Source organism: Haliotis rubra, unplaced genomic scaffold (assembly GCF_003918875.1).
Source record: "Haliotis rubra isolate DU_JTF1 unplaced genomic scaffold, ASM391887v1 Scf39, whole genome shotgun sequence".
Lineage (NCBI taxonomy): Eukaryota > Metazoa > Mollusca > Gastropoda > Lepetellida > Haliotidae > Haliotis > Haliotis rubra.
The window spans coordinates 3,318,032-3,333,681 of record NW_025767068.1 but is presented as its reverse complement, the minus strand read 5'-3'; the positions used below and the strand labels follow the sequence as shown (position 1 = coordinate 3,333,681).

The window sequence follows — 15,650 nt, the reverse complement described above, 5'->3', positions numbered from 1 at the left end:
CTGTAAGTCTCCAGATCGTTTTAGTTTGATTTTAGTCTTAAATTTACATAAAAGAGTTATTTTTAGCTCTAAAAGTTATAATGATGAATAAAACCTCCATTTCTTCACAAGGCATATATTTTGTATAGAACTAGTACAATATGAAAAAGGAATATATTTTTAACCCTGTTTATCAACTATAGAAGAGGTCTTTACATGAAACTGCGACCCGGAAATATACTCTTCAAAATAAGAAACGCAGAAGCCATTTTTTAGAAGAATTTCTTGCGTTTGTTTAAGAGCAATTATTCCCAATGGTAAAAAGGTGAAAATTCAAACGTCTATAGACAAAGCTTTTACTGCTGTGTTTCTGTTTACTTGAGTCCACATTTTGTACAAGATGGCGTCAAAGTCAGTTCTTTGTATGGCCACCATTGGCGGCAATTACTGCTCGGCACCACCTCGGCGCAGACTGGATAAGTTGACGAAGTAGCTCTTATCATTGTAGGCGACTTCAATTTCCATTTTGAGGACAAGGATAACCATGACACTAAACGAATACTTAATCTTCTTGAAGTCCACAACTGTGTACAACTCGTGTCTGAGGCAAGCCACAGAGGTGGACACACTCTGGACTGGATAGTTACCCGTGCTTCAGACGTGTGTGTCAGTTATGTATCTGTATAGGATCTACAGCTCTCTGACCATTTCCATATCTTTGTGAGCTTGGACCTCTCAATACCCAGTCCAAATGTGAAGATTACTCGCTCTAGGAACATGGATATGGATACTTTTAAAGACAATTTGCTACACTCAGACCTTATACTTGAGCCACCATCTGATGCTGAGAGTCTCATTTGCTATACAATAGAGTCTTATCTGAGCTGCTATATAGACAAACATGCACCAGTGAAGGATAGAGTCATACCAGTCACTAAAACATCTGCTTGGGACTTCACACCTGAAGTTCGACAAGCGAAATAAGACAAGGGGAAAGCAGAAAGCAGATGGAAAACAATCTTTCCTGGAGATTCATCGCCAAATGTATATTTCAACCCAAATTCACTCAACAACGGTCATGAGACAAATCAACATCTTAATTCTATGTTTGAAGCCAACGAGTCAAGTCCAAAGTTTTGTTCAGTTTCTTGGGTAAACACTTTCAGGGTTCGAAATACCCCATATATTAGCGTGCCATGGCACGATAAATATTGCAATGGCACGGGTAAATATGTTCCCGGTGCCCTTATGGCACTCCTAATTTTTTATAGACATAACTCACCTTTAGTCATTTAATCCCCCAAACAAAACACTTGTGTAAATGACAAACAAGAAAAAACATTTATTGACTTTATCACCCAGGAAATCACTGGATTTATGACTAATGATGTAAAGAAATCTGGTTGTTTTTCCATTTAGAGTGTTGGGAGTACTGATAGTTTGGTTATTGAAAAGGAAATTAAGCATGTTAGACATATTTCACAACTTCTTAGCTTTTGAAAGTGTTGGGGAAGCAGAACAAATGAAACGTAAGAAAGCCATCTTAGACAGAAGACATATCAGTGATAACAGAAAACAGGTTACATTTGTTGTGTACTAACAATACATTTCAAGAGATCATCATCATTGCTACAGTCGTTTATTCTAAAAACATGTAGGCACACTTGATTTCTGAAAGGCACATTTAAAATATGTTCATGGTGCCCAAAGGCACACTTAAAACAAAAAGTATTTCTATCCCTGACTTTGAATCGACACTTCCGACATCTGATGACAATGAAGTTTTAGCACAGACATGTGACAGATTATTTCTACAAAAAGATCCAAGAACATTCGTGACAAGATTTCGTCTTCTGCGGCTTTGGATGAAGCTGATATTCCTCCAAAAATGTTTGATGGCACTCCTCTTACTCATATTGATAGTTTCACTGATATGTACCAACAATAGTGATGATTATTAACTCATCTGGTAACTACTTCATCTGGTTATGTCCAAAGTGTACTCAAGACAGCTCTAGTTAGGCCACATCTGAAGAAATCAAGCCATGATTAGGAGGATCCAAAAACTACAGGCCTATTTCAAACTTAGTGTTTATATCCAAACTCATTGAACGTGCAGTCTCCAGTCGTCTCATGGGCCACCTTTCCTGGCATAACCTCTATGAGGTGTTCCTATCAGCCTGCAGAGCACACCACAGCACAGAGATGGCTCTGCTGAAGATCCAGAATGACCTACGATGTGGTATTGACACAGGACAAGTGGCCCTGCTCACATTACTTGGCCAAAGCAGTGCCTTTGACACGACTGATCATCAGAGACTCCACAAAAGACTTGATACAGAACTTGGATTCAGCTTTATCCTGGCTGGCATCTTATCTACAGGACAGGATTCAAACCGTTGTTGGTGGTGAGTCTGTGTCAACCACATTTAGGCTTCGGATCCGTGGTTGGTCCGATCCTCTTCACTGTTCCACTTGGCTCTGTTGTAGCAAACCTTAATCCTGACCACTTCTACGCAGATGACAAGTGGAAGTGGAAGTTTTTTCAACCAAACACAGAGTCAGTTAGAGCGTGTCTCTATCAGACATCAGACTGTTGACAGAATATATTCATGGATGTTATCAAATGCCTTGAAATTAAATAAAGAGAAAACAGAGTCCATTCTTCTGGGACAGGCTGGAAAACGCAAGCAGTGTGACGTTACAAGTGTGTGTGTCTGTGGAGCAATCATTCCTCTTTCTTCCACTGTCAACGATCTGGGTGTTGTCATCGATCAAGATCTAAGTATGACAGTACACGTCAAGTATGTTACTAAAACTTGCTACTCCCATCTCCACAATATCAAAGGCCAGACCGTTCTTACCAAAGATGCCTCAAAAACTCTCTGCCTCAGCCTAGTCACATCTTGTATGGACTACTGTAACAGCCTTTTGGCCAGATCTCCATCTTGTGTCACTGACAACTCCAATGCATACAGAATTTAGCTGCTCGCATTACGTCCCAGATCACCAGAAAAAAGCACATCACACCAACTCTAAAGGACCTTCATTGGCTGCCCGTGAAACACAGAATCTCCGTCAAACTATTCTGTCTCGCATACTAGTGCATGACTAACACGGCTCCAGTCTACCTCTCCGCTCTACTTCAGGATTATGCATCATCTAGATCTCTCAGATCAAGGAATAAACACCTTCTTGTTATCCCCTGGGTCAAACAAGGTAACTATGGACACCGTGTCTTCTCCTGTCCTGCTGATAAAAAGATTTCTCCCCACATTTATTTGTAGATATTTGTTTTCAAAGATTATGACCATTTTAGAATGATCTGATCCGATGACATGAAAATTATTTCAAGGGATTTAACTGAAAATAGTGTTTTCTCCCCATCATTTCATTATATTCTTATCTATTTTCATAGAACTCTGCTTTTAGGAGAAAAACTTCAAGCGTAATAATAAGAAATTGATAAATCATAATTTGATATCGACTAACTACATTTTGAAATAAGGACTGCTCCTTTACTGACAGTCACACCAAACAAAAATACACATCACTTTTTTGTTTCCTACATAACTGTTCTTTAATAACTTGATTTAAATTGAGCTGATGAAATGAAGCAATCATATACTTACAAAATGCACAAAACCTACATCTGCTTAAATTTGTCTGCTAGCTGCCATTGTGAGAGAGGGAGTGTTCACTATAAAAGAAATTAATTTAGAAAAAATATATTTTGGGGTTTTCTTTTAATAAAATATTTCATGAAATAGAGAAACACACTTGGATAAAGTTAATAGCCTCAAACTTTAAATATTCAACTCTCCCATTATGACCTACTGACCTTTTAGCAACCTTTTCCACAACCATTTTGTACAGTGCTCAAAAGTACTATTTGCACCATATTTCAACTTGGAACCAAACTTTTTATTTAACTAGCATGTCTGATGAATACAAAAAATACAATGTCTTGCTTTCATCACAAAACTTCCACGGGACTTGAATACTGTACCCATCCTACCAGACTAACTGTTTCATAGAGAGCTGATGCGTGTCGTGTTTCGTAGTGCACACAATTCTGGATCCGACCAGACCCATGAAGAGAAAAGATTGGCTGCTCTCAATACAGAGTATACAAATTAACATATAGCCTACATTTTGTTGTTTTTCTGTAGTCAATAATTCAATCTTCCATCGGATAATCAGGTGTTTAAAAGTTCTGACACCATTCTGTTCATATCACAGGGGTGGCTGGGTGTGGGGATGGGTGGGTTCTCAATTAAATTTGTTTTACATAATTGTATCAGGTGTTTAAATGGGTTGTTATCAAATGATTCCTGTAATTGTCAATACATTTGCATTAATGTTTTGGTGTCCTTCATACACAGTAAATTCAGCAAATGAGAACTGAAGACACCTGTATTCCCTGTCAGCAGATACATTTTCTTCCTTTACCTTTTCAGGATTCAGATGTAGTATCTGTGAGAAGGTACTGACATGTAAAGGTGGATATACTGTTCATCAGCAGATGCACTGAAGTCAAAAGGTAGCACCAGATTTTAGTAGTTTCTTTCTAGATATCAAGATAAGTTAACACCTATAACACATCATATCATGATATGAAGTCAAGAATGTGTTTAGCACGACCGCTTGATCATATTACTGGCAGGTCATTAGTAAAACAATCAAGCTTTCGCTACCAAATTCCATTGTATACAACTAGGATGTGTTGTCTAAAGGTCTATGTTTATGATGAATAGGATGTATTGTGTTAACTATCGGGCAACTTATATATATATATATATATGTATTAATATTCAGCAGACTCTTGGGCAAGATATGTATATCATTATCAGAATGTTGGGTAACACATCCTATCTGCTATAATCACAGTACATTGGGCAAATCATACTATCTGTTATTTTCACAGACCACTGGGCAACGCATCATATATATCACCAGTACACCTTTAGACAACACATCATATGTACCGGTATTATCAGTAGACTATTGGGCAACACATCATATGTATTATCAGTACACCTTTGGGCAACACATCTTATATATTACCAGTACACCTGTGGGCAACACATCATGTATATTATCAGTAGACCTTTGGGCAACACATCATGTATATTATCAGTAGACCTGTGGGCAACACATCTTATATATTACCAGTGGACCTTTGGGCAACACATCAAACAATCAGAAGACCTGTGGGCAACACATCTTATATATTACCAGTGGACCTGTGGGCAACACATCATACAATCAGTAGACCAGTGGGCAACACAACTTATATATTACAAGTAGACCTGTTGGCAACACATCTTATATATAACAAATAGACCTCATATATATTATCTGTACACTGGGCAACACATCATACAATCAGTAGACCTGTGGGCAACACATCATATATATTACAAGTAGACCTGTGGGCGACACATCATATATATTTTCAGTACACCTGTGGGCAACACATGATATATATTTTCAGTACACCTTTGGGCAACACATCATATGTATTATCAGTACACCTTTGGGCAATACATATATACAATCATTAGACCTTTGGGCAACACATCATGTATATTATCAGTAGACCATTGGACAACACAGGTATATATATTACCAGTAGACCTGTGGGCAACACATCATATGTATTATCAGTACACCTTTGGGCAACACATATACATGGTCAGTGGACCTGTGGGCAACACATCATGTGTATTATCAGTACACCTTTGGGCAACACATATACATGGTCAGTGGACCTTTGGGCAACACATCATATATAGTGTATATACCAAGGTCTCTGTAGTTCACCTGTCTACAGTCAAATATAATCAAGCTTTGTATCCCTAAAGAGGATATTTAACTAATCAGTTTGTAATCTAGTTTTATCATATGGATAAGTGGAGTTTGGTAGTCACACTGTGCACTCAGCTGTAGTATTAAATCATGCATACTAGAGGATTAAGATTTCTTCCTTGCAGTCTGTATTGACTGATGTCAGTTATGATTCAACATTGACACGTCATCGGTTCCCAGTTGCGCACATCAATGCTCATGCTGTTGATCACTGGATTGTCTGGTCCAGACTCTACCATATAGCTGGAATATTGCAGAGTGCGGCGTAAACTCACTCACTCACTATGTTTCAACACTTCAAATGATATATGTCACCCAGATAGATAGAAATTAGAAAACGATAGATCATGTTTTTATTCTACAATGTCAGTACATACTGTATGTTTCTAGATTTGTAGGTTTCATTGAGTAGTCAGTGCCAAAATTGTTTACATTTCAAACCTCAAGCTAAACTTGTCTGTTCCAAATGTAATTTCTGTTTATCAAATACTCAACAAAACTCTCAAATCTGAAAACATTACCATATCATTTTTTCTAACTAGATAACTACCCCTCAGCCTTCAGCACTGCTAGAACTTGGCTGACATACTGCCGACATATGTCATCAACTGGTTCCAATTGCATCATGCATGACATGTAGGAGATTTGGAGAAAAATCACTGAGCCAATTGTATGCAGAATTTTATGAAGTTTGGTTTAGAAGTTAGCGAATCAGATCTGTTCTTTTTTTTTACATATTTTGTTTTACAAAAACCTAATGCTGCCATTTTTGTCAATCAAAATGTTGTTTTAATCCAAATTTCTCTTTTGTTCAATTATTTTCTTGTTGCTTTGATTATTTTATCATTGCTGTAATAATTTGTCTGAGTAATATACCAAAACATGTGCATGTTGCTGCATATTAATTACGTCAATGTTTTGTTTCATCGTCACTTCACTTGTTTGATAAACACTAAGTAATAAAGTTAACCAGTATGTATCTGGACATCCTTCTCCTACCTTTCCATTTCTCAGTAATATTTAGTCTCTTTCTGCTTAATGAAGCGATTACTACTACTAGTGTAGACGGGCGGTGAGGTAGCCTAGGGGTTAAAGCGTTAGCTTGTCATGCCTGTTTGGAATAATATTACATGTTGTTTAAAGGCTAGGTTGCACCTGAATTATTCTGCTATGGTTAGTTTTATTTGTGTGTCAGTATAAAGAGCTTGTCATTTTTAGCATGTACATTGGTATTATGGAATACCATGCAGTCAGTCTTATTATGTTGTAACTGTTTTGGTTTTAGAGACTAATAGTGTATGTTTAGTGTGGTCATGACTACAATTTGTTTGGTTTTCCCTGATGTAATCATAATATTTTGAAGAATTGTTTCTAGTCAGGAAATGTGAAGCAGTATTTTGCATTTTGTGTACTAGTTTGGAATAATATCTTTATTTGACCAGTAGTTAAGTTCTCTGACTGTAGATACATCGTAGTAGTGGCTTAAGTCGTTGACATTTGATACAATAAATGCTCCCTGGCTGTTAAAAGTTTACTGCGAGCAAGCGCATGAGTGACCATGATCGTCAAAAAGAGTTTGTCGAGAGCAAGTATATATTGAATGTTGAAGTTTCAGAGACGGTCGAGATGCACTCTTCAGGTACAAATGTCACTCTTATAATATATCCATGTTTGTATGTGTATTATACTATTTTCAGAGTATTTTGCAATTACAGGAATGTTCAATTATTTGGTCACGTGCAAAAGTGTATCCTATATCCGTGGTAATGGTGCTCTCTGATACATTGTGTTTTGTAACTATATGGCAGATTTCTGTTATAATGTCAGGATTTTAGAGTCAGTTTGTAGTTTTAGAATCAATGTTAAGTCAACATGCTCAGTGTTAATTCATGGAATTTACTATCTGTAGTTTTGCTTGACTTTTTCAAAGTTTCGTGAAACTTGGGAGCAGTCATTGCATGACATTGTCATGTATTGTGAACTTATTGCTGTAGTTTCATTATAATGGGGTATTCACAAATGTTGTTTCATGATAATAAGTGCTAAATATAAGTTGCTACATTGTATCATTCTGTTATTTCAGAACCTGGAAGTAAACATCCTTGTTAGAGGAATATCTCGACCAGTGTTTATGGTTCTTTCTATATGACTCCTACCAATGCCGAAGGCCCCGGGTTCGATTCCCCACATGGGTTCAATGTGTGAAGCCCATTTCTGGTGTCCCCTACCCTGATATTGCTGGAATATATAGCTAAAAGCGGCGTAAAACTAAACTCAATCACTACTAGTGTTGACCCTCATTTCTCTCATAGACAGTGGCAGTCACTCCCATTCGATTCTCAGCCATGTTACGAGATTTAAAGTTTCCTCAATACTCAAGACTCCAGCTTTGCAGAACTATTACTGTTCTACCTCATAGCAAACTTAATTTAAGGACTGTGTGTTCTTATATTGAATATTGCAGTGATTAGAAACTAACATATACTACTCACACTTTGCTAAGGATCACAAAAATTCCCAATTTACTTAAACATATTTATAATTTGAAATTGTATCCATTTAAAACTGGATAAATAATAATATAGTAACCCTTCTGTAGGCAAACAGCTAGTTTAATCTAACATTATGCACTTGATACATGAGTAACCATAATAAATGGTTTTAGTGGCACAAATCAACCATTTTGCAAATCATGGAAAGAGTCATTGACAAGTACACAACACCTGTCAATTAGTGGTGGTCCGATTAATTGAAATAATCGAAGATTGGTCGCAGTGACTAAACGACCAAGCAATCGATCATGTTTTCTCATAATCAAACACAAACAATTCTGGAACACTTGTTTTTTATCAACAATATTTTTCACAAGGTTGGTTTTTGTCTGTTACATTTCATAAGCACTACAAGCTCGTTCCAAGTCATGATTGAATTTATCTTAAAGACACCAAACAATTTATGTTCCTAGCATACTAGTAATCCTTTAAAGATGTGAACTTTTGCAAAAAAAAACCAAAATAACTACGTTTTTTTCCTTATTTTTTTGTGCTTTAACAAATTTCATAATGACGCTAACCAATTATTTTCGATGATTGATCAGTGGTAATGAACCAATCATCAATTATGAGATTTTAACCAATTCCCAACACTACTGTCAATAGCAGGTATGGAATCCACAAGATGCAATGACATACTGAAACCTAGGATCCATACTTACAATAAGCTTAGATATTTAAACCAAATTATAATAATAATAATAATAGTTCATTTATAAAGCGCATATTTCCATGCACAATGCATGCTCAAAGCGCCGATGGCAGGACGAAAAGGCTTTTTGGAAAAGGTGGGTCTTTTAGCGATGTTTGAAAGGTTGAAAGTTCTGTCATTTCTCTCAAACGTTGTGGGAGATGATTCCATTCTGAGGCTGCAGCATAAGAGAAAGTTCTTTGACCAAAGTTGACAGTTCTGACTTTAGGAATACACAGAAGATTATGTTTCTTGGAGCGGAGGGATCTTGTTGGTTTGTATGGAGAAAGGAGGTCGGACAGATATTGAGGTGCACTTCCAGAGAGACATCTGAAGGCGAGAATGCAGAGTTTAAAAGTGATTCGCTGTGGAATGGGCAACCAGTGGAGGTCCTTCAACACAGGGGTGATGTGAGCTGACTTGGGTGAGAGAGTGACTATTCTTGCTGCTGTGTTCTGAACCCGTTGCAGTCTACCAATCCGGGATTTTGTTGCACCAGCGAAGAGGCTGTTGCAATAATATAGTCTTGTCATCACCAATGAGAGGACAAGGATTATAGCTGACTCCTTTGTGAGAAGCTTTCGAATGTTTCCAATGTTTCTGAGTAGTAGGAAGCATGTCCTGCACAAGGTGGTAATGTGCTGGTCCAATGACAGCTCTGGATCAGGTCACGCCAAGGTCCTTAACACTGTTAGATAGTGGAACAGTGGTTTCGCCAAAGTGAAACGACTTGATGTTGGTCTGTTCTCGGCGAGGTGTAGTCCCTACCAGAAGACACTCTGTCTTGTCCTCATTTAGCTTCAGCTTGTTGGTGAACATCCATGACTTGATCTGGTCACAACACTCTGCCATGTGGTCTGTTGTAGAATGCACGTCAGTTGGATTTGGTTTGAAGCTGTTATGAAGCTGGGTGTATCTGCAAACAACTGTCGCGAGACTTGAAACTGGTCAATTAGAGTTCCGAGATCCTTTGTGTATAGTTTGAAAAGGACCGGTCCCAGTACAGATCCCTGAGGAACACCACATTGGAGATGAACATTGTCAGAAGAGCAGCCATCAATGAATACAGCCTGATGACGATTTGTCAAGTAGGTTGTGAACCAATCACGCACTATCCCATCAATACCAAAATTATTCCTGAGACGAGACAGAAGCCTGCTATGATCAATGGTGTCGAATGCGGCGCTGAGGTCGAGGAGGACAAATAAAGATGTTATGTTATTGTCAACACTGAGTCGCAAGTCATTAAACACACGGACAAGAGCTGTCTCAGTACTGTGGTCCTTACGTGTTTCCGACTGATATGGCTCAGAGAGGTCATGATGCATCAGATGCTGAGATAACCTGTCTCCCACTGCTCTCTCTATCACCTTGGACATGAAGGTAAGGTTGGATACAGGACGATAATTCTTGAGTTCATCTGGATCCAGATTTGATTTCTTCAGAAGAGGTTTCACTAACGCTGATTTAAATGGAGTGGGCATGATGCCAAGTCTGAGGCTAGTGTTTATCATGTTTGTGAAGACAGGCACAAGAATATCAATGTTTTCTAATAGGAGTGGCATAGGAATTTGGTCCAAAACACAAGATGTTGGCTTAGATTTCCGGATGAGTTTCACTATTTCGTCTTGGGGGAACTCTGTAAAGGAGTCGAACAACACCAATGCTTGTTGATCACACGAAGATATACTAAATCTCAAAATAGATCCCACATCATAGTTTTCTGTTGAATCAATGATTTGATCCTAAGCAAAGTGTGAATAGTATATTTAGGCCACAAGTCCTTATAATGATAACAAATTAGCTAAATCTTTAAAAAAGCAAATGTTTACTTTTCCTAATAAAACCTTAAGTTGGGGAGTTGGGTAAAGACTATAGGACTAGAAGCTGAGTGATGATACTCACTAGATTTGTACCTTGATGTTCTAACATGATTTTGAAAACTTTGTTATATTTCAGAAAAGGAGACCATTCAGGCATTTCTACAGATTCCCAAGCATGAATGCTCTTATGTTCAGCTGAGAACAAAAATGATGAACAAGCAGAAAATACAGCAGCAAAGGACAAGGAAGAGATGGCACACATTTCAAGAATAAGATTAACTTAAAAATATTCAGATTATTTCTAAGGGATGTTACATTTGGGAATTCACTTTCCCAGTAAAGTACAGATACTAGTACTTTGCTGGTGGGGGTGGAGTCAATCCCATGTGTGATTTGAACCAACCCTCTCAGAGTGAAACACCTCATCACAAAACAACATAGTCAGCAATTTAACCTGACAAATGTTAGTCTAGGTCTCGCTTCAGAGAAGTGTAAATGCAAAAATTACAAAGTTTTGCAAAGTTATGAATGTAAGCATGTCAAAGCTATATGGTTTAATAAATAATAATTATTAAACTTACCATTTGTTTTTGTTCCTATCATTGGTTCGCACTGGGGTGGAATATGGCTCCATTTTCCATGGTGGAGTCTCCGAACCTGATTTGGAAAAAATATAGGTGTGTGTGTGTGTGTGTGTTAGCACTTGCGGATCTGGCGTGATGACTATCTCAAAATGGGCTATCTCAAATAAGCCCCAGTTAATTCAGGAGTCGTCTTGCATGCCTCACTGTATGATAAGAGTAACGGGAATAGTCCCGACTGGCTCAAAATGGGATGTTTAGATGGTATTCAGGAATTAGTCTCAATTCGCCTACATCCCATTTCGCATACAAAAATAATGTAGGCTAATTGGGATTAGAAATTGCACCCCTACTGTTATAATGAACCTGACTCACTGGTCAGTGCCATACTACATCTTGATCGACTGTTGTTATGAGGATATTTGGTCAATTCCAACGAAAAGTGTACACAGCTAGGTATAAGGTGTCCAAAACAGAATTGCTTGCACCTTGTAATTCTTTTTACCAATGTAAAGTCAACATGTTTGCCTCTTATAAAAATCAGTTGCCATCACTAATCTCTAAAAGTGACAAGTTGGTGGATCAGTGAAGTTGAAGGCTCATTTTCTGAATTGACTACAAATACCAACATCATACCTTGTATATCCTGTGATTAGATGGGTTGTATGTTGCCTAACATCCAAATTCACTGTTGTTCTGCATGCACAATATGTTAATGACTATAGAAAGTCTGAAGCCATATCATGGTTTCTTTCATGTTTTATAACCTCAAGCTTTACGAAAATAGAACCATTTTGGTACCTTTCTTTGGTGTAAGTGAGATAGCTCCACTTAGTGTTGTTTTCACAAACGAATCATTGTTACATGTCTATCTTATTCATCTGGGAGACAAATCTTGGGTGGAAGACAAAAAATGTACTTGTAGGTAATAAATATCGCATAATTCCTTGTATTTTATAAATGTTTATATATGTCAAACTGAATCATAGCTGGTTTATCAAAACATCGAACATTTTGGAAATTGGTATCTAAATGCATAGGACATGTGAAAAAAGATTGTTTACAACCACTTTAAGGCTTTCTCTTTGTTTTGTCTCAGTGTATGTCGGAAAGTAGCAATGCCATTTTGACGGATGGAAATAGAAATTGAACTAAAATCATTACACCTTAATTTTTATTTTATTTGTCCTTCAAATACTTCAACTAGAAGAACTATTTACCATTGCGTAATCAACAGTCAACAGACCATGAAATGTTGTTTTAAGATTGTAGGCGAAATGAGAACATGCCGGTATTCCGACCAGACATCAGGCAAATATCAGTGTGGGAGCCCCAGTTTATTCAGGAGTCGTCTGGTATGCCTCAGTGTATGATAAGAGAACCGGAATAATCCCGACTGGCTCAAAATGGGCTGTGTTTAGATGGTATTCAGACCAGACATCAGGCAAATATCTATGTCGGAGCCCCAGTTTATTCAGGAGTCGTCTGGTATGCCTCAGTGTATGATAAGAGAACGGGAATAATCCCGACTGGCTCAAAATGGGCTGTGTTTAGATGGTATTCAGACCAGACATCGGGCAAATATCAATGTCGGAGGCCCAGTTTATTCAGGAGTCGTCTGGCATGCCTCAGTGTATGATAAGCAAACGGGAATAATCCCGACTGGCTCAAAATGGGCAGTGTTTAGATGGTATTGAGACTCGATATCTGGACTTTGCAATCCAGTTGATTAATTTTACTCAAAAGGTCAAAAAAGAATGTTTATATCAACTGCAGTGAAATCCTGTGTCTCCCCGATATTATAACTTCGGTCCGCATTAGTCACAACAATCACCATCATATTGCATCTACTCACGCCTCGACATGAAGCGCGAAAATAAAACCTGCGCGATATATTATACATTTACATTATTTGGCAGAAAAAGGATACGTATACATATTTCATTTCACTAAAAGTAATATTTCTTGTAGCTGTACGATCACATGTCAACGAAGTGTTTTCGCGGTGGAAATAGCTAGAAACTATATTTTTCCGATCTCTCCGATTAAGTAAAGCACCTGTAGATCGCGGGGGAAAGTGTGCACAGCTGACTGCCATTTCCGACGGTGTATACGAGGCAAATGCACACGCTAATCCTAATCCCTGCATATAATACAATGCCTAGCAAAAACAAATTAGAACTGTAAAGGATAAATGATTTTTAATTGAAAATTTGACGTCTTTACTGACAAAATCGTCTTCTCTTGTTAGTTCACGGGAAGCGATACGATGTCGTTTTCTTAAAGATCACATGTACTCTAGGGGTGTACAAATACATAAATCACTAACTGGCATCGCTATAAATGAAACCCGGTCATTAAAACTACTCACTTCTGTCTTTAATTAACTTAAATCGACCTTTTTGACAACTGTGCACAAATCTCACCCGCGAACAAAATTTCAACCAATCAGAGCGGGGCGTCTCTGTGACGTCATATGAGGAATAGATATGAGGGCCGATGCAGAATTCATCTACATTTCAGGGGGTAAATTATCTTGTTTACAGGTTTGTATAAACCTGAAATCGTGACAACTGCTGTGGAAAATGAAAGCTATATGTTCTCACAATCTACTGTCAGTTAATTTTGTCATCTGCTTTGCCTAGTTTCCGAGTTACAACTTGTTTTCATAGACGATTCTGTCAAAATCGATTGGTGTCGTTAGGCCCTATTTGTATAATGACTGATCCAAATTGATCCCATTTCTGTGCTTTTTTACCTCGATATTTAATCATGTCATGTAAAAATATGACGTCTATTACGTATGATATTAAAAATTGACATTTGATTTATTTGAATCGGTAAACTAAACAACCCCACTTTGCCATTGCTAGAAAAATCTGAAAATTTACTTAGGTAAATAGGTACATACAGTTTTAGCACACAGCAAATGCTTATTATGTATTTCTTATGCAACAATGAAGTTCTGTTTGTATTCTCAAAACAGTGTCGGCCCATAAATTTTCACATGCAATACAGCAATTAATACTCCCTCGTAACCCGTGTTAGGTGGTATAAACCTACACATGTTATTTGTCATCGTTCACTTGATGGTCAGTTAATGAGTTTATAACAGGTATAATTAGTGGTAACACACTTAGATTACCCCACAAAGGTTCCCATTTGGCATTTCTTGTGTCTGGAGTAAATATTCAACATTATAAACATCGATCAAAGGATTAACCGATAACACGCTGATTGATTAATTACTTTTATCTTACACAGCGGATTTGTCAAAAGGTAGTGTTTATGTATGTAGATTTACTAATCTATACTGAATACACTCTGTCGTATCGGTGTCTGCGTAAAAACAACGTCCTTCTTTCAAAGGATTAATTGGCAATACATTGATTGATTGCCCATTATTGGCTAACTAAATTACTGTTTATAAAGAAAGGCGGACATTATACAATTAGTTGCCAGGTGTGCTATCTTGGGTGACCAATGAGACTATACACCAATGTGAAATACCTGAAAAGATTTATCACTTTTTCGTATACTAAACTGTTAAGACACATCACTTGGAACAACTGCAGATGAATGGCATATCACTCGTTTTTGTGGATATTGATGGATACATTCCTCAAACAAAGTAATAGCCTGACATTGTTCCTATAACGTTTTAATTTTAATATTTGCATTTTGTTTTTATTCATTTGTAGTAGCATTCAACAGAATCGTTGTTTTCGCCATGAAGTGTAATGAGACAGACAACATACACTAGGGTGTGTGTGCGAGTTATGATTAACATTCTATACAACTAACTGAAAATCGTTCCTCATATGACGTCACTGCAGTGCTCTGGCGACAGAGTTACGTAACCTGTCTGTGGTTTCGTTGGCGGGCGAGAGTGAAGCAGGCGACTTTTTGGCAACTTTTAATCGCTCGGTACTAATTAACCACAAGTCTTTTAAGAATGAATTTGTTGTTCCGCATAAGTCTAACCACAAATCCTTCATATGTAATAGTTAAAAGAGTACAAAAAAAACCAAAATTTATTTGTTCTTTAACCCCTGAAAGAAAGTCTACATATCTGCCTGTCTTCATCAGGGTGTTGATTTCCTATAGCGGTTTTCAGTGTTCGAGTAAGGGAATATTTGTTGGGTAATCTTAA

The 15,650-nt window shown here is 37.5% G+C and overlaps 1 long non-coding RNA gene across 1 annotated transcript; it reads left to right on the top strand.

Annotated features, from left to right (window-relative positions):
* The first annotated feature begins 10,400 nt into the window (after nt 1–10,400).
* On the top strand, nt 10,401–11,492 carry LOC124286662. The gene is made up of 2 exons (XR_006901089.1): nt 10,401–10,476; nt 11,053–11,492. It is a non-coding gene; the product is annotated as an uncharacterized LOC124286662 (long non-coding RNA).
* Nucleotides 11,493–15,650: the final 4,158 nt, after the last annotated feature.